We start from the raw sequence: 22,113 nt of genomic DNA on the forward strand, positions 1-22,113 counted from the left end.
CAGGACACACGCATATGCTCACCGGAGACGTTCCCGGGGACTGAGGACATAGGAAGGTGGGCTTGAGAGCTGCGTGGTTGCGACTCGGGAACGAGCCAAACAGATACAGGAAGCTCTGGGCCCATGGAAACCCCATTTTTGTCCCAAACAACAGCAACTGGACAAAGAGGAGAAGGACGGCTGCTAAAGGACCTCTCTCTTCTCTCTTGGGAACTGAAGCTTAGGCATGATGTCAGTTTATGTGCAAATGATCACGCCAAAAACCAAGAAATGAAAGAGGAAAGAAATCCATCACAAAAGCAGGAAATGCTCCAATGGAAAGCGGGGCACCATGGATTCCACAGGAACACAAACAACCAGCCACAGGATTCTCACTACACACACACACTCACACGGCGTTTGCCAAGAAGGATGAGGAGAAGCTCTACCGCTCAATCTTGGGCAGGGTCCTCTTGGACTCAACAACCTTGTGATATTCCAACAATGACCGTGACATTCTGCTTCCACTCAGGAGAGGAGGAGGTGCTATGGTGCTCAAGCCGTGCACATATCACAGGACACTGTCACTGACCCCAAGGAAAGACCACTTAGCACCCTTTCAGTCCGATTCCTCTCAAAGAGGGGGGACATGTTTGGCTTTGGGTCGGCCCATTCCCAAGAACCTACAGGCCCCAAGAATGTAGTACACGGGACTCCACTGCCCAAAGAGAGCCTCCTCCTTGGACTGAGGCACACGTTCTCTCTGTCCAACACAAAACACAGCCACTCACCTTGAACGTGAAGGCCACGACCACCATCAGCAGAGATGGCCGCACTGCAAGACACAACCAGAGGAGAGGCCTGCTTTAACAGGTGGCCTCTGGTCAAGCTATCAGTGCGTAACAATGGGGCACCTAACACACCCGTGAACACGGACTGGCCATGTGCACGGAGCAGTGATCGGGGAGAGGCACGTGGCGTTCTCTCAAGAATCTGCCCGCCTTGAGAACCCAATCCAATCGCTGAGGACCAACCTAAGGCTCCCCAACATGGCGCCCCAAACTGGCACCTTACTGGGCCTCAGCGTAATCCTATTGAGCATGATTTTTATGTCATCACCTCACTTCATGATTGTGGGTTGTCATCATTGACCCAACGAAGGCACTCTGTAGGTTCGCTACAACGGCACACTAGTTTCCTCACCAGAGATGCTTCCTGGGACTGGGGGCAGAGCAAGGTGGGCTGGAGAGCTGCATGGTTCCGACTCGGGAACGAGCCAAACAGACACAGGAAGCTCTGGGCCCATGGAAACCCCATTTCTTTCCCAAACAACAGCACCTGGACAAAGAGGAGAAGGACGGCTGCTAAAAGACCTCTCTCTTCCCCCTTGGAAACTGAAGCTTAGGCATGATGTCAGTTTATGTGCCAATGATCATGCCAAAAACCAAGAAACGAAAGAGGAAAGAAATCCATAACAAACGCAGGAAATGCTCCAATGGAAAGTGGGCACCATGCATTCCACAGGAACACAAACAACCAGCCACAGGATTCTCACTACACACACAAGGCTTTTGCCAAGATGGCTGAGGAGTAGCCCTACAGCTCACTCCTGGGCAGGGTCCTCTTGGACTCAACAACCTTGTGATATGCCAACACTGACCGTGACAGTCAGCATCCACTCAGGAGAGGATAGGGCTGGGATGGTACTCAAGCCGTGCACATATCACATGATACTGTCACGGGCCCCCAAGGAAATACCACTTTGCGCCCTTTAAGTCGGATTTCTTTCCAAGTGGAGGGACATCTTTGGCTTTGGGTCGGCCCATGCCCAAAGACCTACAGTCACCAAGAATGTAGCTCAAGGGACTGCACTGCCCAAAGAGAGCCTCCTCCTTGGACTCATGCATGCGTGCTCTCTGTCCAACAGAAAAGACAGCCACTCACCTTGAACGTGAAGGCCACGACTACCATCTGGAGTGATGGTCGCACTGCAAGACACAACCAGAGGAGAGGCCTGCTTTAACAGGAGGCCTCTGGTCTTGCTCTCAGTGCATAATATGGGGCACCTAACACACCCGTGAACACTGACTGGCCATGTGTACGGAGCAGTGATCGGGGAGAGGCATGTGGCGTTCTCTCAAGAATCTGCCTGTCACGAGAACCCAATCCAATCGCTGGGGACCAACCTAAGGCTCCCCAACATGGTGCCACCAAACTGGCACCTTACTGGGCCTCAGCGTAATCCTATTGAGCATGATTTTTATGTCATCACCTCACTTCAAGATTGTGGGTTGTCATCATTGACCCAACGAAGGCACTCTGCAGGCATCGCTACAACAGCACACTCGTCTGCTCACCAGAGATGCTTCCTGGGACTGAGGGCAGAGCAAGGTGGGCTGGAGAGCTGCATGGTTCCGTCTCGGGAAGGAGCCCGACAGACAGAGCCCAGGAAGCCCTAGGCCAAATGAAGGCCATTTTTTCCGGAACGTGACCTGGAGTAAGAGGAGTAACACGCCTTCTAAAGGCCTAGCTCGTTCCTATGGGTCCTGAACTCTACAGAGACTTGTTTATTTCAGTGCCAGTGACCACTCTCCCAAAACCAGAAAAAGAGTGAATGACTGAAACAATATGAACAAATAAACACATAATGAGGAATCACATAAGAAATCCACCTATAGAAATCGGGGCACAATGGATACCACACGAAAAACAAAACATAACCAGCAATAAAATGCGAACCACACACACCCTCAGGGTTTCCAAGAAAGCTGAAGAGGAGCCATACTGCTCATGCCTGGCCGAGGTCCCCTTGGACACAGGAATCTGGCGAGATTCCAACACTGACCAGGACATTCAGCATGCATTCAGCACAGGAGTCAATAGGGGAGGTGTGTTGCTCAAGCCGTGCACTTATCACATGATTATGTCATGACACTGACGCGGGCCCCCACGGAAAGAGCACTTAGCCCCCTTTCAGTAGGGTTCCTTTGACACAGGAGGGACTTCTTTGGCTTTGGAGCGGCTCATTCCCACAAACTCAGAGTCACCAACAATATAGTGCCAGGGCCTCTATGGCCCTAAGAGAGCCTCCCGCTTAGTCTCATGCACATGTGCTCTGTGTCCAATGCAAAAGTCATCCACTCACCTGAAACGGGAAGGCCACGACCATCATGTGGAGAGATGGTCGCACTGCAAGACACAACCAGAGGAGAAACGTTTTGTTTTAAGAGTCGGCCTCCGGTATGGCCACATTGGAGGTGCTACTGGGCACCAAAAAACCGCTGAACGCGGAGAAGGCTACGATCAAGCACAAGCGATTGGGGAGAGGCAGGGGCCATTCTCTCAGGAAGCTGCCTGCCTTCGGTACCCAATCCCATCGCTGGGGAGAAACCTAAGACTCCCCAACATGGTGCCACCAAACTGTCACCGACAGAGGGCCTCAGGGTAATCCTATTGTGCAGGATGTTTGTCATCACCTCTCTTCAAGGCCCAGACCGCTTAGACATCATTGACCCAGAGACAGCATTCCCGGTAAAGAGGAACCAGGACACACGCATATGCTCACCGGAGACGTTCCCGGGGACTGAGGACATAGGAAGGTGGGCTTGAGTGCTGCGTGGCTGCGACTCGGGAAGGATCCAAACAGACACAGGACGCTCTGGGCCCATGAAAACTCCATTTTTTTCCCACAACAGGACCTGGACAAAGAGGAGAAGGACGGCCGCTGAAGTACCCATCTCTTCCCTGTGGGAACTGAAGCTCAGGCATGATGACAGTTTATGTGCAAATGATCACGCAAAACACCAAGAAATAAAAGAGGAAAGAAATCCATAACAAAAGCAGGAAATGCTCCAATGGAAAGCGGGGCGCCATGGCTTCCATAGGAACACAACCAACCAGCCACAGGATTCTCACTACACACACACACTCACACGGCGTTTGCCAAGAAGGATGAGGAGAAGCCCTACCGCTCACTCTTGGGCAGGGTCCTCTTGGACTCAACAACCTTGTGATATTCCAACAATGACCGTGACATTCCGCATCCACTCAGGAGAGGAGGGGGTGCTATGGTGCTCAAGCCGTGCACATATCACAGGACACTGTCACGGGACCCCAAGGAAAGACCACTTAGCACCCTTTCAGTCCGATTCCTCTCAAAGAGGGGGGACATGTTTGGCTTTGGGTCGGCCCATTCCCAAGAACCTACAGGCCCCAAGAATGTAGTACACGGGACTCCACTGCCCAAAGAGAGCCTCCTCCTTGGACTCAGGCACACGTGCTCTCTGTCCAACACAAAACACAGCCACTCACCTTGAACGTGAAGGCCACGACCACCATCAGCAGAGATGGCCGCACTGCAAGACACAACCAGAGGAGAGGCCTGCTTTAACAGGTGGCCTCTGGTCATGCTCTCAGTGCGTAACAACGGGGCACCTAACACACCCGTGAACACGGACTGGCCATGTGCACAGAGCAGTGATCGGGGAGAGGCATGTGGCGTTCTCTCAAGAATCTGCCCGCCTCGAGAACCCAATCCAATCGCTGGGGACCAACCTAAGGCTCCCCAACATGGTGCCACCAAACTGGCACCTTACTGGGCCTCAGCGTAATCCTATTGAGCATGATTTTTATGTCGTCACCTCACTTCAAGATTGTGGGTTGTCATCATTGACCCAACGAAGGCACTCTGCAGGCATCGCTACAACTGCACACTCGTCTGCTCACCAGAGATGCTTCCTGGGACTGGGGGCAGACTAAGGTGGGTGTGAGAGCTGTATGGTTCCGACTCGGGAAGGAGCCCGACCGACAGAGCTCGAGAAGCTCTAGGCCAAATGAAGGCCATTTTTTCCGGAACGTGACCTGGAAAAAGAGGAGTAACACGCCTTCTAAAGACCTGGCTCGTTCCTATGGGTCCTGAACTCTACAGAGACTTGTTCATTTCAGCGCCAGTGACCACTCTCCCAAAACCAGAAAAAGAGTGAATGACTGAAACAATATGAACAAATAAACACATAATGAGGAATCACATAAGAAATCCACCTATAGAAATCGGGGCACAATGGATACCACACGAAAAACAAAACATAACGAGCAATAAAATGTGAACCACACACACCCTCAGGGTTTCCAAGAAAGCTGAAGAGGAGCCATACTGCTCATGCCTGGCCGAGGTCCCCTTGGACACAGGAATCTGGCGAGATTCCAACACTGACCAGGACATTCAGCATCCATTCAGGACAGGAGACAATAGGGGAGGTGTGTTGCTCAAGCCGTGCACTTATCACTTGATTATCTCATGACACTGTCACTGGCCCCACTGAAAGAGCACTTAGCCCCCTTTCAGTCGGGTTCCTCTCACACAGGAGGGACATCTTTGGCTTTGGATCGGCTCAATCCCACGGACTTAGAATCACCAAGAATATGGTACAAGGGCCTCTCTGGCCCTAAGAGAGCCTCCCGCTTAGTCTCATGCACATGTGCTCTGTGTGCTACGCAAAAGTCATCCACTCACCTGAAATGGGAAGGCCACGACCACCATCTGCAGAGATGGTCGCACTGCAAGACACAACCAGAGTAGAAACGTTTTAAGATTCGGCCTCTGGTATGGCCACCTTGGAGGTCCTACTGGGCACCAAAAACACCGCTAAACCCGGAAAAGGCTACGATCAGGTCAAGCGATTTTGGAGAGGCAGGGGCCATTCTCTCAGGAAGCTGCCTGCGTCCAGTACCCAATCCCATCGCTGGGGAGAAACCTAAGACTCCCCAACGTGGTGCCACCAAAGTGTCATCTAATTGGGCCTCAGAGTAATCTTGTTGTGCCCGATATTGATGTCATCATCTCTTTTCAAGATGGAGACTGCCTAGACATCATTGACCCAGAGATAGCACTTTGCTCACGTAGGTACAATTGCACACTCTTATGCTCACCAGAGACGCTTCCTGAAGACTGAGCAAGGTGGCCTCGAGAGCTGCATTGTTCTGACTCTGGAAGGAGCCTCACAGACACAGGAAGCTCTGGGCCAAATGAAAATCTTTTTTTTTTTTTCCATAACATGACCTGCATAAAAATATAGCGAAGTCTGCTAAACAACTGATTTCACCCCTCTTGGGAATGACACTATTGGTCTTGATCCTTTAGATGCTAAAGGTTGTTCCAGCATTTATTAATCAATCAATGAATTGATTAACACATTATAGACTTGGAAAGTAATGATTAAAGCGAATAATGATATAAGCATATACCTTTTACTATGTGCGCACACATACTCTTAGCATTTGTGATGAATCGTGAAGGGAAACCATACTGGTCCCCCCAAGCATTGAAACAGACAGGTTTTGGACGAGACCCTGGGCTCCTCCTCTGCTTACTGTATAGTGAAGTAGAGAAAGACCGCATGATGCAACACAGAAAATACCATGTAGCCCACAGATAACAGGACACCATCCAATGTCCACATTTGCTATGTTCCATGGAAACCCTGACGTCAGGAGCTTACACACCAGAAGTAAACTTTCAGTGCCGAGTTCCTGATCATATCCCCCTCATCCGCCAAGAAGGAACGCATGTTGTTCCTCACTGGCATTTACGAGTGGAAACCTCACTTTTGTGAAAACAGAGATCAAAGTGAAGACACAACAATGACGTAGAAGTATTCTCAAGCTGGCCTGAGAGGCTCGGTGGTTAAATCGTTGGCCTGTACACAGGAGGGTCACGGGGTTGATTCCCAGACGAGGGCACTTGGCTGGGTTGCAGGTTCAATGACCGGCACCTTTGGGGGCTCGGGCAAGAGGCAACCAATTGATGTATCTCTTTCATATCAATGTTTCTCTCTCTTTCTCCATTTCCCTACCTCCTCTATTCCAACTCTCTAAAAATCAATGAATGAAGTATCCTCAGTCTTCAAGGTGAAGATTACAGGAGCATAAAAAAGAAAAGAAATCGTCTCAAAAACCTGACTATCACCTGATTTCACAAGTTGATTTCTATGCAGCACTGTTTCGGGCCATTGTAACAGGAGACAAGAACTTTCCACTGTACACCAGTGGCCTAAATCTGGTGACGGAAAAGAAGTCAATAAACCAACAGGGGGCAAGCAAGGATTTTCAAAAACCCACCACTCAGTCCATGGACATGGTAAACATTGTTTTCCGAAAGATCACATTCAGTTATCCCAAGACCAACACTGCTTGGCTACAAACGCTCACGAGCAGGGGTCGTTGTTGCAGTTCTATCTCTGGACACCACATGCATGGGACTCTGGGACACAAGAATCGTGTGAAATCCCAAGACTGACCATGACACTGAGCATCCGTTAAGGATGGGGAGGAGAGTTAGGGTCCTCAAGCTCTACGCAAACTCACGTGGCAGTTGCTCAGGACCCCACTGGAAAAAAATGGAGCCCCCTTTCTGTCCGACTCATATCAGATAGGAGGGAAATCTGTGGCTCTGATGGGTCAAAGGACTGAGAATCACAAAGAATGTTGTAGCCGCCATGACTACCGAGGTTCCGGAGAGCATACAAACGCGATTGCCTGAAAGCAAGCCTCCTCCTCGTTCTCATATACTATTTGGTCTCCATCCTAGACGGATGACATCCACTCACCTTAAACCTGAAGGCAACCACCACCACTTGGTAAGACTGTCAGACTGGAAGACACAAGGAGAGAGGAGTTTTGAAGATTAGCCTCCAGTCTGGCCTTCGTTGGAAAACTATGGGAAACCTGAGGACGCGATAAGCTTGAACAAGCCATGTTTATGGGCAAGTGATCCGGTAGAGGCACAGAGGGTTCTCTCAAGACATTAAGTTGCCTTGAGGACCCAATCCCACTGCTCTAGAGAGGGAAACAAGACTCCCAAACGTGGCGCCACAAATTTGTCACCTGTACTGGGCCTCAAGACTGATTCTGAGAATAATTTCTTAGTCATCATCTCTCTTCGAGACAATGTGTGTTCTCATCATTGACCCAAGGAAGGAACGTCACAGGCATCGGTGTAACAGCACACTCGTTTGCTCACCAGAGATGCTTCCTGGGAATGGGGACAGAGCAAGGTGGGCTTGAGAGCTGCATGGTTCCGACTCGGGAAGGAGCCTGACAGGCAGAGCCCAGGAAGCTCTAGGCCAAATGAAGACCTTTTATTTTTTTCCCCTTTCAGAACATGACCTGGGGAAAGAGGAGAAAGACGGTGGTCTACACTACCTGTTTCTTCACTCTGGGAACTGAAGCGAATGTTCTTCGCTGCTTTGTGTGGTAACGTCATTCCAAAAACGAATGGAAGAGTGAATAAATAAGTAATAGATGAAAGAAATGAACAATGTGAGGCTGAGCACTATTGACTCAAGACCAACAAACGTAATTCATCGTACTATTTTCACTTTGGACACACACAGCATTTGTCAGGACAGGTGGAGAGAAGCCGTACGCATGGTTTCTGGCATTAAAACAACTGGCTTGAGGCAGAACACCGAGGGAGCCCTACTGGTCATCGGGAAACAGAGAATGACACCATGGAATCACAGACAATGAACTCTGTGGCACGTGGATATCTGAGCACCTCTCATTTCTGTTCCAGGCAAAGACACTACAAAGAAAGAAAACTAGAGGCCGACCTCCTTGAAGAACGTAGACGCAAAAGTCCTCAACAAAGTATTAGCGCGCCCAACCCAATAAATATATTAAAATCCTCATACCCCACGATCTGGCTGGATTTATTGCCAGGAGGCAAGGATGGTTCAACCCCTGCGAATCAATTCATGTGACATACCATGCAAACAAAACGAAAAATAAAAATTATGTGATCATGCCTTTCAAGAGGGCATTGGACAAAAATCTTGCCCTCGTTTATGATTAAAATCTCTCAGCAAAGTGAAAACAGAGGGAACACACGTGGGCCATAATAAAAGCCATGTATGTCAAACCCTCAGCCAACATCAGACTCCATGAGGAAAAACTTGAAAGTGCTTCCCTTAAGATCAGAAACAAAACAGCCACGTTCACGTTCCCCACTCTTTTCCAACACAGTACCGGAAGCCCTAGCCACAGCGATCAGACAAGAAGAAGAAATAAATGAAACCCAAATTCGAAAGGAAGAGGGTAAGACTGCCATTATTTGCAGTTGACATACATATTTATTAAGAATACCAAACGCCCTAGACAGTTTGGCTCAGTGGATAGAGTGTTGGCCTGCGGACTGAAGGGTCCAAGGTTCTATTCTGGCCAAGGGGCACATGCCCGGGTTGTGGGCTCGATCCCCAGTCTGGGGCGTGTAGGAGGCAGCCGATCAATGATGTCTCTCTCATCATGGATGTTTCTCTCTCTCTTTCTCTTCCTCTCTGAAATCAATAAAAATATATTTTTTAAAAAAATACCAAAGATTACACACACACACACACAAAATAATCCTAGAACTGATTAATGAACTCATTGGTGTAGCGGGATGCAAAATAAGTACTGGGTTGGGCAAAAGTTACGTTTCCGTTATGCAGATGCAAGACACAGAGGTTAGCCTTGTGTTATTATTTATTTATTTATTTATTTTAAATATATTTTATTGATATTTTACAGAGAGGAAGGGAGAGGGATAGAGAGCTAGAAACATCGATGAGAGAGAAACATCGATCAGCCGCCTCCTGCACACCTCCCACTGGGGATGTGCCCGCAACCAAGGTACATGCCCTTGACCGGAATTGAACCCGGGACCCTTCAGTCCTCAGGCCAACGCTCTATCCACTGAGCCAAACCGGTCTCGGCTATTTTATTACTTTCCATATGAACAACTGTAAACATCCTTTTGTCCAACTCTGCATTCAGAAATCAGTTGCACTTTTGCACACCGATAATGAACTACCAGAAAGTGAAACTAATACAATAATCCCATGTACGACTGCATCAACAAAACGCCCCGAAATACCTGGGAATAAATTCAACTAAGGAGATAAAAAGACCTGTACTCAGGAAATTATGAAACAACAAAGAAAGGAAAAAAAAATGGAAGAAGATGCTAATAAATGGAAGTATATACCATGCTCATGGATAGAAAGAGTTTACATCATTAAAATGTCCACACTACTCAAACCAATCTAAAAATTAAATGCAACCCTATCAAAATACCAGAGACATGTTTTCACCGAAGTAAAACACATAATCCAAAACTTTGTATGAAAATTCAAAAGACCTTGAACAGCAACTGCTACTTATCACATATAAGGGAACTCGGAAAAGACAGGTGGATTTCTCAGCAGAAATCTTGCAGGCCAGAAGAAAAAGGGAAAAATACTGAAATAAAAAAACACCTTGCCTCCCCATAAAAAAAAAAATTAATCTCATTTACAACAGCACCAAAAGGAACAAAATACATAGGAACAAACCTAACTAAGGAAGTAAAAGACCTATACACTGAGGATTGTCAAAACACTGATGAGAACCCTCACTGGTGTGGCTCAGTGGATAGAGCATCGGCCTGCGGACTCAAGGGTCCCAGGTTCGATTCCGGTCAGGGGCATGGACCTTGGTTGCAGGCCCATACCCAGTAGGGGGTGTGCAGGAGGCAGCTGATTGATGTTTCTCATCAATGTTTCTAACTCTCTTTCCCTCTCCCTTCCTCTCTGTAAAAAGATCAACAAAATATATTAAAAAACAAAAACAAAAACAAAAAAGCACACACTGATGACAGAAATGGAAGGTGACACAATTATATGAAAATGTGTCTTATGTTAATGAGTTGACAGAATTAATATTGCTAAAATGTCCAGATGACCTATCAAGTAGATCTCCAGATTCCATGCAATCTCTATCAAAATTCCAATGACATTTTGCACAGAAGTAGAAAACAAATAAACCAAACCACCACCCCCCCCCGCCAAAAAAAAAGTCAAAATATTGAGGAACCATAGTAAAGCTGGAGGCCTCACACTTCCTGACCTCAAAACTATATTATAAAGTTATAGTAATCAAAACAGTACATTCTGCCCTGGCCAGTTTGGTTCAGCGGTTGAAGGAGGGGTCGATTTTTTTTTTCTCTCTCTCTCTCTCTCTCTCTCTCCTCCTCCCTCCCTTCCAGTCTCTCTAAAAATCAATGGAAAAAAAATATCCTGTTGTGAGGATTAAAAAAAAAATAACAAAAACAGTATCCTGCTATCATCAAACACGCAGAGCCTAGAACTAAACCCTCGAACACATACTGGCCTAGGACATGATACCCACCATAAACTGCCTTTTAATGAAAAGTTTTTCATTTCAGACCAGCCGTGGGCAAACTACGGCCTGCGGGCCGGATCCGGCTGTTCTATGCGGTTCTCTTGCTCTCCCCTCCGCTCCTTTACTTTGAATTTATATTAGTTCACACAAACACGCCATCCATGCTTTTGTTCCGGCCCTCCGGTCCAGTTTAAGAACCCATTGAGGCCCTCGAGTCAAAAAGTTTGCCCACCCCTATTTCAGACCATCTGTTGTGGTTACTTTAGGTCTGAGTTCGAAAGGCCGCCACCCAGGCCTTCCTTACGCTGGGCAGGTCAGCATGTGGTTCCTTTCCGTCCACAGCACAAAACAGGGAAAAGTCTCTTCGATAAATGAGTGCCGGGGCCCGGCTGGCATGGCTCAGTGGTTGAGGATCAACCTATGAACCAGGAGGTCACGGGTCGATTCCCGTGCAGCCATCAGGGCATATACGGATGTCGCCAGCTCTATCTGGGGTGTGCAGGAGGCAGCCGATCCAAGGGTCTCTCTCATCATGGACGTTTCTATCTCTCCCTCTTCCTTCCTCTCTCTTTTTTCTTCTTTTTTTTTTTTTTTAAAAATATATTTTTTATTGATTTCAGAGAGGAAGGAAGAGGGAGAGAGAGAGATAGAAACATCCATGATAAGAGAGAGTCATTGATTGGCTGCCTCCTGCACGACCCCACTGGAGATGTGCCCGCAACCAAGGTACATGCCCTTGACTGGAATCGAACCCGGGACCCTTCAGTCCGCAGGCCGACGCTCTATCCATTGAGCCAAACCGGTGAGGGCTCTTCCTTCCTCTCTTAACTCAATAATAAAAATATATTTAAAAATAAATAGTCCTGGGGAAACTGGATACCCATATGCAAAAAAACAACAAAAAAAACCACCAAAAAACCCACACACCAATGAAACTGGACCCATGTTACACCCTACACACACACCCTACACACACACACACACACACACACACACACACCCCACACACACACACACACTCTCTCTCTCTCTCACACATCAACTCAAAATAAACCAAAGATTTAAATGTAAGACCTGAAACTGTCCACACTGGGGAAAGCACCTTAACGTTGGTCTTGGGAACGAGAGAGAGAGAGAGAGAGAGAGAGAGAGAGAGAGAGAGAGGGAGAGAGAGAGAGAGAGAGAGAGAGGATATGACACCCAAAGCGAAGGCTTTAAGAAAAGCAAAAATAACACACCCCACCCTTCCCCGGAGCATTGTCCCAATCCCTTGAGATTTTGCTTCCCTGCAATTGTCGTCAGTTTGACTCCAATAAACTCACAAAAATTTCTTTACGAAAAGAAGGAAAAAAAGGCAAAAATAAACGAGGGGGACAGACCAAAGGGCGTGAGGCCACAGAGAAGGCCGGGAACCCGGGGCACCGGGCTGGAGGCCCAGGCGAAGGTCATTGTTTCAATTCCCCCCTGAACCCGGAGAGCAGGGAGCCGGCGCTCCCTCCAGGTTCCCTGCTCCCTGTGCACCCCCACCCCCACCCCTCCTACCAGGGCAGGGCCCTATATGTCGTCCCCCGTAGGAACAGGAGCGCCAACCGCACCGCCTCCCACTTGGCGCAGGTGCAACCATTCTAGGCGCATCGCTCCCACCTGGCTGCGCGCACGAGGGCCTGCGCTCCCTAAGGCAGGCACGGTCAGAGGGACACAGCGCTACCCACCTGCAGGGCCGCCGGAGGGACCCGGCCGTGTCCACGCGCCTGGCTGCCCTCCCGTAGAGAAAATGCGGAGCTTCGATGCCCCAACCTTCGCGGAGCTGCCACCCAAGGCCGCAGAGAGCGCACAACAGCCAGAGGGCCGTGCGCCTTAAGTGGGTGCAGCCCAGGAAAGGGCGGGGCTCATCGGGGTGGAGATGCAGGCACGCAGGGGTCCCGCCCACCGAGCACATTTGCACCAATAGGGATGCCCCCCCTGGGGGGCGTGGCTGAGCGTGCAAGGAACGCTATTGGCAGCTGAACTAGCCAAGCGCCCAGGAGACCCACTAACACGAGTTGGAGATACATGCACCCCTGTGTGCATCGCGGCGGTTATTGACAAGGGCAGGGCCAGGGCAGGAAGCATGGGTGGGTGAAGATGTGGCACCTACAGCAACGGAATATTGCGACACTCCTACCTCCCCTCCCAAGGATGGCACCCGACCTGGGTGGTCAGCCCAAATGTTTGTCATCAAATGTCCTCAGGACCCAGGCCATGACAGTCCCCTTAGAACATCTATGTGGGCCTTAAGCCCTTGTTCGAATGTGGATTGGAGTTTTGGCAGCAGATTCAGTCAAGTCAGTCTGGGCAGCCCAGCCGGGGAGGCTCCATGGTTGAGCATCCACCTAGGAACCAGGAGGTCACGGTTTGATTCCGGGTCAGGGCACAGGCCCAGATTGTGGGCTCCATCCTTAGTAGGGGGCGTGCAGGAGGCAGCCGATCCATGATTCTCTCTCATCATGGATGTTTCTCTCTCTCTCCCTCTCCCTTCTATCTCTAAAAACCAACGTCTATGCATTCATGTCTACGTATTCTAGGGCATATTTGTATGGATTTTGGTTAACTGTGTACCGGGGAGTACATCTGTTCACGGGGGACTAAGAGTATTCTAGGGATGGCCAGGATCCTTGCATATTCCTTGTCCAAACATGATTCATGAATATAACACATGGAAATAACCTGAAATCAGCCCAACTGGCATGGCTCAGTGGTTCAGCGACCACCCATGAACCCAGAGGACAGGGTTGAATTCCAGGTCAGGGCACATGCCTGGGTTGCAGGCTCCCATCCCCAGTAGGGGGCGTGCAGGAGGCAGCCTCCCTCCCTCTCTGAAATAAATAAAAAAATAGGCCCTAAATTAAAAATAGGCCAGCAGGCCTACGTACTCCTTGCAATCAGCCTGACAGTTTCCAAAGTGAGATGGTTGCATTTCATCTCTACAGTGAGTCGGGGGCAGAACGAACACCTATTATGTAATTGCATCTGCCAATCTGAGTATGTATGCTATATTCCCCCAGGTGCAAGGCGTATGGACTTCCTTTCAAGCATGCTTTCCGGTGCGCTGTGATCTTTTCCTCCCTAACTGCTATTTCTGATGTTCCTTAACACGTCGTATTTCTACGTGGTCACGTTTCATGGTACTTATTTGCTTACGAATATGGTAACTTTGCTAAATTCGCTTCCTTAATTTAATTGTGTGCAGATTATTTGGGGGGTGTCTATGTAGACAGCTCTACATATAAAACATACGAACACACACACACACACACACACACACATAGGCGTTACTTTGGTGTTTGTAAACAATAAGCTGTATGCCTTCTCATGGCTGATCCTTACCCACTGTCTATTCCTTTTCTAGGAATTATTGCGTTAGGACAACCCAGGATAGTGCTGATCAGAAATGGTGACAGAAATTTTCTGTTTTGCTCCCAATCCCAGTAGGAAAACTTTCAATAGCGGCAATATCAGTGACTTTGCAATTGATTGCTTCTGTAAATTAACTTGTATCTCTTTTTTTTAAATGCCCAATTACTAGTTTCCATGAAATTTAGGAGAAATTGGTTTTGTATTTTCTTGAATGCTTTTATTTTTGAGATGATCACCTATATGTTTCGCCTCACTTATGTTACTGTAATGAGTTACATTGATTGGTTTTAAAATTCCTTTTAAAAAGAGACTTGTTTCACCCTAGCTGGCTTGGCTTAAAGCCGACTAAAGGGTCCCGGGTTGGACTCCGGTCAAGGGCACATGCCCGGGTTGCTGGCTCGATCCCCAGTAGGGGGCGTGCAGGAGGCAGCCGATGGATGATTCTCTCTCATCATTGATGTTTCTCTCCCTCTCCCCCTCTCCCTTCCTCTCTGGAATCAATAAAAATTGTATTTAAAAGATAAATAAAAATAGACGTTATTTCATAACAGATTTAGATTTATAAAAAAGGTGAAGATGGAATAGAGGGTTTCCAAACATCTACACCCCATTTCACTTAACATCTTCTATTAGTATGGATCATTGGCCACACAATTGACGCATATGGATACACTGTTATTAATTAAAGCCTACACTTTGAGCTCTCCCTGGTTTTTACTGAATGTCCTGCTGCCATTCCAGGATCCCACTGGCATGCCTAGCTAGGGTGTTCTTGCTTGTGACACTTCTTCCGATTTGTCTTGTGACGGTCCTCCGGTTTTGAGGACAATTGCTCCTGTACTGTGTAGGCTGTCAAGTGGGATTTGTCTAAATATTTTCTTATGTTTAAATTTTTTTATATATATACGTGTTTATTGATTTCAGAGAGGAAGGGACAGGGAGGGAGAGAGAGAGAGAAACATCATCAGTGATGAGAGAGAATCCCTGATCGGCTGCCTCCTGTACACCCCACACTGGGGATCGAGCCTGCAACCCAGGCATGTGCCCTGACCAGGAATTGAACCGTGACCTCCTGGTTCATAGGTCAACGCTCACTCACTGAGCCACACTGGCTAGGCTATTTATTCAGGTTCGGTTTTTTTTAATATTTGTGTGGATTTGTGAATACTAATTATATACTTTGGGTTAGAACCCAATGCAAAGCTACCTATTTCGTTCACACTGTGCCAGCTTTAACTATTGGAAGGTCTTTGGGTTGGTTCCTGTGTAACTTCTGGCACACGTGCGTGTGCGTGTGCGTGTGCATGTGCGTGTGCGTATAGTTCTTGCGTACTTTCCGGCGCTACAAATACCCCCAGCTCGTCCTCTCCATGTTCTTCCCATTCCTAGAAGCCACCCTGACTGTCACTGGAGAGCGGTAATGGGAAGCACGACACGGCTCCTAGTAGCTGCTACCGCTGGAATGTCTGCTTCCAGGCGGTGTCAGCTGCAGGGCAGGACCTACGGACACGTCCAATCGCTGCAGGTAGACACGTATCTACACCTACTTCTGTGTAAACACATGCCCACATGGATGTTAAACATGAGAGCCCGCCCGGTGTGGCTCGGTGGGTGAGCATCAACCTAGGAACCAGGAGGTCAGGGTTCGATTCCCCGTCAGACACAGGCCCGGGTTGCGGCCTCCATCCCCAGGAGGGGGCGTGCAGGAGGCAGCCGGTCCATGATTCTCTCTCCTCATGGATGTTTCTATCTTCCTCTCCTTCTCCCTTCCTCTCTGAAATCCCTTTCTCCTCTATGAAAAGAAATACCTAACTTGTGTGGAATAAGAAGCTAAAGAATGAAGTTAAAAAATCTCTTTAGCACAGGAGTGACCCATGCATTTTCAGAGCCGAGTTGAAAAAGGAATTTTCAGAAACAACAGGGATCAAAGACAGGTAGAAATGAGCATTACTACTAAAAATAAGATTAATCTGGAAACTATCCCCCCCCGCCCCCGCCAATGGTTACAGGAGGCGGCCCATCCATCAGTGATTCTCTCGCATCACTGATGTTTCTATTCCTCTCTCCTCCTCCCTCCCGCTCTCTGAAACGAATGAAAACAGACTGCGAAAACACGTGTATATGGTGAAGCCCCCTCTGCGTGCCGTCAAGTTCAATGTCGTAGATACACCATTACAGTGTCACACAGAATAGATGCACCGGGCTTTCCCTGCTGTCCTCACCCTCCCGCTACAGACACTGGTGTTTTGATTGGATCTTTAGTTGTGTACTTTCTAGAATGTCATATAAACGGGGGGACACTCTGTGCCTCCTTTTCGGACTGGCTCCTTTCGCTGAGCAAAATGCGTTTAAAATTCCCTGTGTCTCACTGGGGGGTGGGGAGGCAGGTAAAGGCATGTACTGGGGGGTAGGGGAGGCCGGGGGAGAGGTCAATGGGGGAAAATAAAAGGAGACATATGTACTACTATTTGTAATACTTCAAACAATAAAAAAATAGATAAAAAATAATTCTAAATTAAACTTAAAAAAAAAAATAAAATTCAGCCCTAACTGGTTTGGCTCAGTGGATAGAGCGTTGGCCTGTGGACTGAAAGGTCCCAGGTTCGATTCCGGTCAAGGGCATGTACCTTGGTTGCGGGCACATCCCCAGTGGGAGGTGTGCAGGAGGCAGCTGGTCGATGTTTCTCTCTCATCGATGTTTCTAACTCTCTATCCTTCTCCCTTCCTCTCTGTGAAAAATCAATAAAATATATATTAAAAAAATAAATAAATAAAATTCACTGTGTCTCTTTCTCTACGTGGATCTACCACAGTGTATGTGGATTTCCGGCCCGCCACCCCCCCTCCCCCATCCATTCATTTCTGTAAAGATATCTTGGGTTTCTCTCGGTTTCTGGGAATGATGAATAAAGCTGTTCTAAATATTCATGTGCTGGTGTTGGTAGGGACATGCGTTTTTTTTTAACAAATGTGGGTCATGCCTAGGAGCAGAGTAGCTGGGTACATTTTCCTTGCTCAGCATTAATGATCGTTTGTCGCCTGGATCTTCCCCAGCTACGGGCACTGCCAGGTCCTTGGCTTGTGGCCGTCCTCCTGGGAGTGTAGGGCACCTGTGTGTTTAATCACCCTAAAGGAAGCATCGCCCCGTCTGGTTATCTGTCACCTGTATGTTCAGGGCTACACTCGGATCTTAGGCCCACGTTCAATGGGTTGTTGGCTTATGGCTGAGTTGTAAGCGCTCTTTGTACATGTGGGGAGGAGACCTTTGTCAGATACGCCTTGACGGTGTCTGCTCCCAATCTGTGCTGAGCTTCCCATCAACGGAACAGCGCCCGCCACTTGGATGACGTCTACCGTATGCTCTTCTCTTCGTGTTTGTGCTTTTGGCGTGGTAGCTAAAACTCGTTCACAACGCCCGAGGTCACTCAGATCTCCTCCTTTATCACTCTGCATTTCACGTGCGGTTCTGAGGTCCTACTGCGGGCGGGTTAACTTTTGGAATTAGCTTCCGATCTCTCACGAACACGGACGGGGAAGGTCTGGGGCTAGGCCCCCTTCTTGCCGGAGGACATCCTCCTGTTCCGGCAATGATCTCCTGAAAAGACTGTGTGGGCTGGATTCCCTTGGTGCTCCTGATGTCTCTGTTCCCAGCTACCGGTCTATGGGTCTATTCACGTGGCAATGCCATGCTCTCTTGATGTCTGTACGTTCACAGTGAAAGTTCTGCAATAAGGTAGGGCTGAACCCTCCAAATCGGTTCTTCAGCATCGTGCTGACGCTCCTGTCTTTCCATAAAACCTGAAGGGTTAATTGGTTGATGTCTGTCAAAGGACCTGGTGGGATTCTCAGTGAGATTGCATGGAATCTATAGATTTAATTCAATCTGAACACCAAGTGATTTGCATCTTGTCCATTACTTAAATCTACTTTGACTTCTCTCATCAGTTTTGTATTTTCTGCGTTTAAATCAAATATATATGGTGTGTGTGTGTGTGTGTGTGTGTGTATATATATATATATATATACACACACACACACTATATAAATATATATTTATGTGATATTTATATGCACTTGCACATTTTCTTGGATGTACATAGTTTTTAAAAATTTACTTCGAATTTGCATCCTTTATCCTTGTTCTATGCATTTAGATGTTTTTGTTTCATTTTGTTTTGTAGATTCTTTGGAATTTTCTACATAGACAACCTTGTCTTCTCTGGATAAAGACAATTTTATTTCCCCATTTTCTTTAATATGTTTTTATTGATTTCAGGGAAAGGGAAAGAGAGATAGAAACATCCATGATGAGAGAGAATCACCAATCGGCTGCCTCCTGCACACGCACTACCTGGGCATGTGCCCTAGCTCTCTCCCTCTCCTTTCCCCTCTGAAATCAATAAAAATATGTTTTTAAAAAAGAAAATGTTTGGAGTCTCTCTGGAAAACAGATGAGCAACAATGTGCTGGGTAAACCCAAGGCACATTCCATTAAGATCTGATTCAGTCAAGGATGGGTGGTATTTCTACAACTGGTTTGAGTGTCCTGGAAATGCCAGTCAGGGAAATTAATTAGCATAACTCAAATCAAAGGGGGCTAACAAAACCACCAATATTTGCAAAGGAATTAGTATGCACTTTGAAAAAAAATCTGAAAAGCCACAAGAAAGAGAAAGGAGATTACGTACCCACACCCAAAACAAAACTTTCCGATACCAAAATATATATAAATATATATATAGATCAAGTAAGAAAATAAGCAGAAAGAAACACCCCCTCCCAAAGTGAACATCCGAATCCGTAATTAAAAGGATAGAAGAGAAAGAAGTACCTTGTCCTCGGATAGGAAGACGGACATGATTAAAAACCACTTTTTCCCACAAATTAATTTATTACAGTTGAGGAAATTGCAGTCTAAACTGTAATTTCGTCCAATGAGAAGACACATGAGACAACAGGAGGCAGGAGAAGAGACACACAGATCACAGAACAGAAATGGAGCCACGTCACAGATGGCGATACAGCAGCAGCAGTGCGGACGGCATTACAGACAAGTGGGCGGTGATTGGCGACGAATCGCAAGTCGGGGCAGGTCGCTTGGCAACGTCCCGATTTCAAATTAAAAAAAAAATTTTTTTTTTTCTTACGATTGAAGGATTGGAATTTTAAAGAAAACAGAAAAGAATTCGAAGTTAACATAGGTGACACGCTTTATGGAATCCGTATAAACAGCTTTCTGAAATGACGTCGGACTCAGAAGCCATACAAGCGAGCATGGTTGTAGTTGGACACACAGAACAGTTGTACACAGTCTTACAGCAGAAACGAGGTTTGAGAGGGGGTGAGGAATATCTGTAATAATGCTTGACAATCGAAAGCGTACTGTCCCGATCATAAAGGAGAGCTTTGAAATAAGAAACAGATGGAATCCTCCCCCACCCCCCCCACCCCCCGCCACCAAAATTAGACAGAAAGAGGAAATGAGACGATACAGATGGCGAATCAACATATGAGAAGATGACCGAACTCAAAAACGAAAGAGATACGATCGAAGACAATAGTCTGGGCCAGGGGTGGGCAAACTTTTTGACTCGAGGGCCACCATGGGTTCTTAAACTGGACCGGAGGGCCGGAACAAAAGCATGGATGGAGTGTTTGTGTGAACTAATATAAATTCAAAGGAAAGGAGCGGAGGGGAGAGCAAGAGAACCCTCCGCTCTTTCGGCTCCGCGGGCCGGATAGAACAGCCGAACGGGCCGGATCCGGCCCGCGGGCCGTAGTTTGCCCACGGCTGCTCTAGAGGGAGGTCCCTTGTACAGAAATGTGGTGCTAACCTCGGTGTCTAAGAGAACGTGGGATTATACTCAATCTACAAAGCAGTCCGTCCATAAATGACACCGATGTCCATTACTGAAGAAGAAAAAGGGTGTTGAGGACTGTTCAAGGAAAGACAGCGTGTGGAAGAATTGTACAATATGGTCCCACTTACAGAACCCCCTCCCAAAACAGCCTGCGTGTGCGTGTGCGTGTGCGTGTGCGTGTGTGTGTATGTGTAAAACTCCCTTAATAGAGACAGAATCAGGGCCCGGCTCATGTGGCTCAGTGGTTGAGCATCCACCTATGAATCAAAAGGTTCTGGTTCGATTCCCGGTCAGGGCACATTGAGGACTCAATCCCCAGGAGGGGGCGTGCAGGAGGCAGCCGATCCATGATTCTCTCTCATCATGGATGTTTCTATCTCTCTCTCTTTCCCTTCCTCTCTGAAATCAATATTTTTTTTTTTTAAAAAAGAGAGAATTAGGGGAGAGGGGTGCACTTAATTTGTATCTTTAGATCTGCTTTGAAATTTTGAGGGGGAAGTCATGCAGCATTTCTTTGTCCTGTATCCTAATTTTTGAAAAATGTACCTCCCCCACTGGCCAATGAAAACCGTCACTTGGTACCTATGAGAGCAGTGAGGCACTCCGTCGCTGCGAGTGTCTTGTGCAAATACCATCCCCTCTTGGGACTGAGTGAAGTGGCAGCCAAGCAAAGTCACCACGCCCAAAGTAAAGTCTCAGCGATGACAGCCCAACATGACCCTTGCTCAGCTAAGCATGTCTTATCTGCAGGAGGGGTCCGCGGCGACACGGGACAGCGGGGAGGCTCCGTGCAGGATGTCGCGTGGCCGACGCTGGCGGTGAGGCGGTGAGGCGACGGCAGCACCCAGAGAAGCCAATCCACCTGCAGGGACACAGAGCGGACCTTGGCGATGGGGAGGGACACACTCTCTAAGGTCGGGAGTCTTGAGGACATCCTCACACACCTGCCTTCCGCGTGTGCCGGGGGATCCTGCCCACACACACAGGGAAAGCCACAGTATCTGGGTCCGTGCTGCGGCCAGAAAAACGCCTTTAGAAACCCCTAAGGTCAGCCTGGCTGGTGTGGCTCAGTGGTAGAGCGTTGACCCAGGAGCCAAGAGGTCCCCGGCTCGATTCCCAGTCAGGGCACGTGCCTGAGTCGTGGGCTTGATCCCCAGGAGGGGGTGTGCAGGAGGCAGCCGATCCATGTTTCCCTCCCTCCCTCTCTCCCTGCCTCCCTTCCCCTCTAAAAATCAATACAAACATGTGTATTTTTAAAAGTGAAGGAAACCCTTCAGAGTCCCAGGAAACTGTTTCCGGGCGTGGAGAAAGGCTCCGAAGACGGGAAGAGAAGACGCCTCGGTGCACCATGTGGCCCTCGGGTCCATTGGGATGAAGCCAAAGGCACCCATCTGCAGGAGGTTCACATCCACCTCTCCGCCCACACCCGGCGCTCCCGGAAGCGGAAGCGGGAGCTTCTCTGACCGAACCTCACCTGAGCAGGTGGCCCTGGAACCGCAGGCAGGCCCAACGCTCCGTCTGAGGGGTCTTGTCGCGGCGATTTATGGGTGGCATCCACGCCCCAACGCGTTCCCAAGATGTCAGGTTCTGAGGGGGAAAGGGCCAGCCAGTGTGGGTGCCGGGAAGTCACCCAATAGAACAGCACGCAAGAAAGATTTTAATAAAAATTTCGTGACTTAAC

The 22,113-nt window shown here is 48.2% G+C and overlaps 1 protein-coding gene across 8 annotated transcripts in view; it reads right to left on the reverse strand.

Annotated features, from left to right (window-relative positions):
- Nucleotides 1-7,581: 7,581 nt before the first annotated feature.
- LOC308238940 (uncharacterized protein) overlaps nucleotides 7,582-22,113 on the reverse strand; it is a 31,325-nt gene continuing 16,793 nt past the window's right edge. For 3 of the 8 annotated variants that reach the window (XM_080651435.1, XM_080651439.1, XM_080651441.1), the window contains 3 exons: nucleotides 21,907-22,019; nucleotides 21,015-21,294; nucleotides 7,582-7,627 (listed from right to left, as the gene is read on the reverse strand). The gene's annotated coding sequence lies outside the window, so the exon portion shown is untranslated. Of the gene's footprint in view, nucleotides 7,628-7,996; nucleotides 8,143-19,716; nucleotides 20,154-20,856; nucleotides 21,295-21,906; nucleotides 22,020-22,113 lie in introns of those variants that run through there. The other 5 variants (XM_080651437.1, XM_080651442.1, XM_080651440.1 and 2 more) reach the window with 4 other exon arrangements.

Source organism: Plecotus auritus (genome assembly GCF_963455305.1).
Source record: "Plecotus auritus genome assembly, chromosome: 15".
Taxonomy (NCBI): Eukaryota; Metazoa; Chordata; class Mammalia; order Chiroptera; family Vespertilionidae; genus Plecotus; species Plecotus auritus.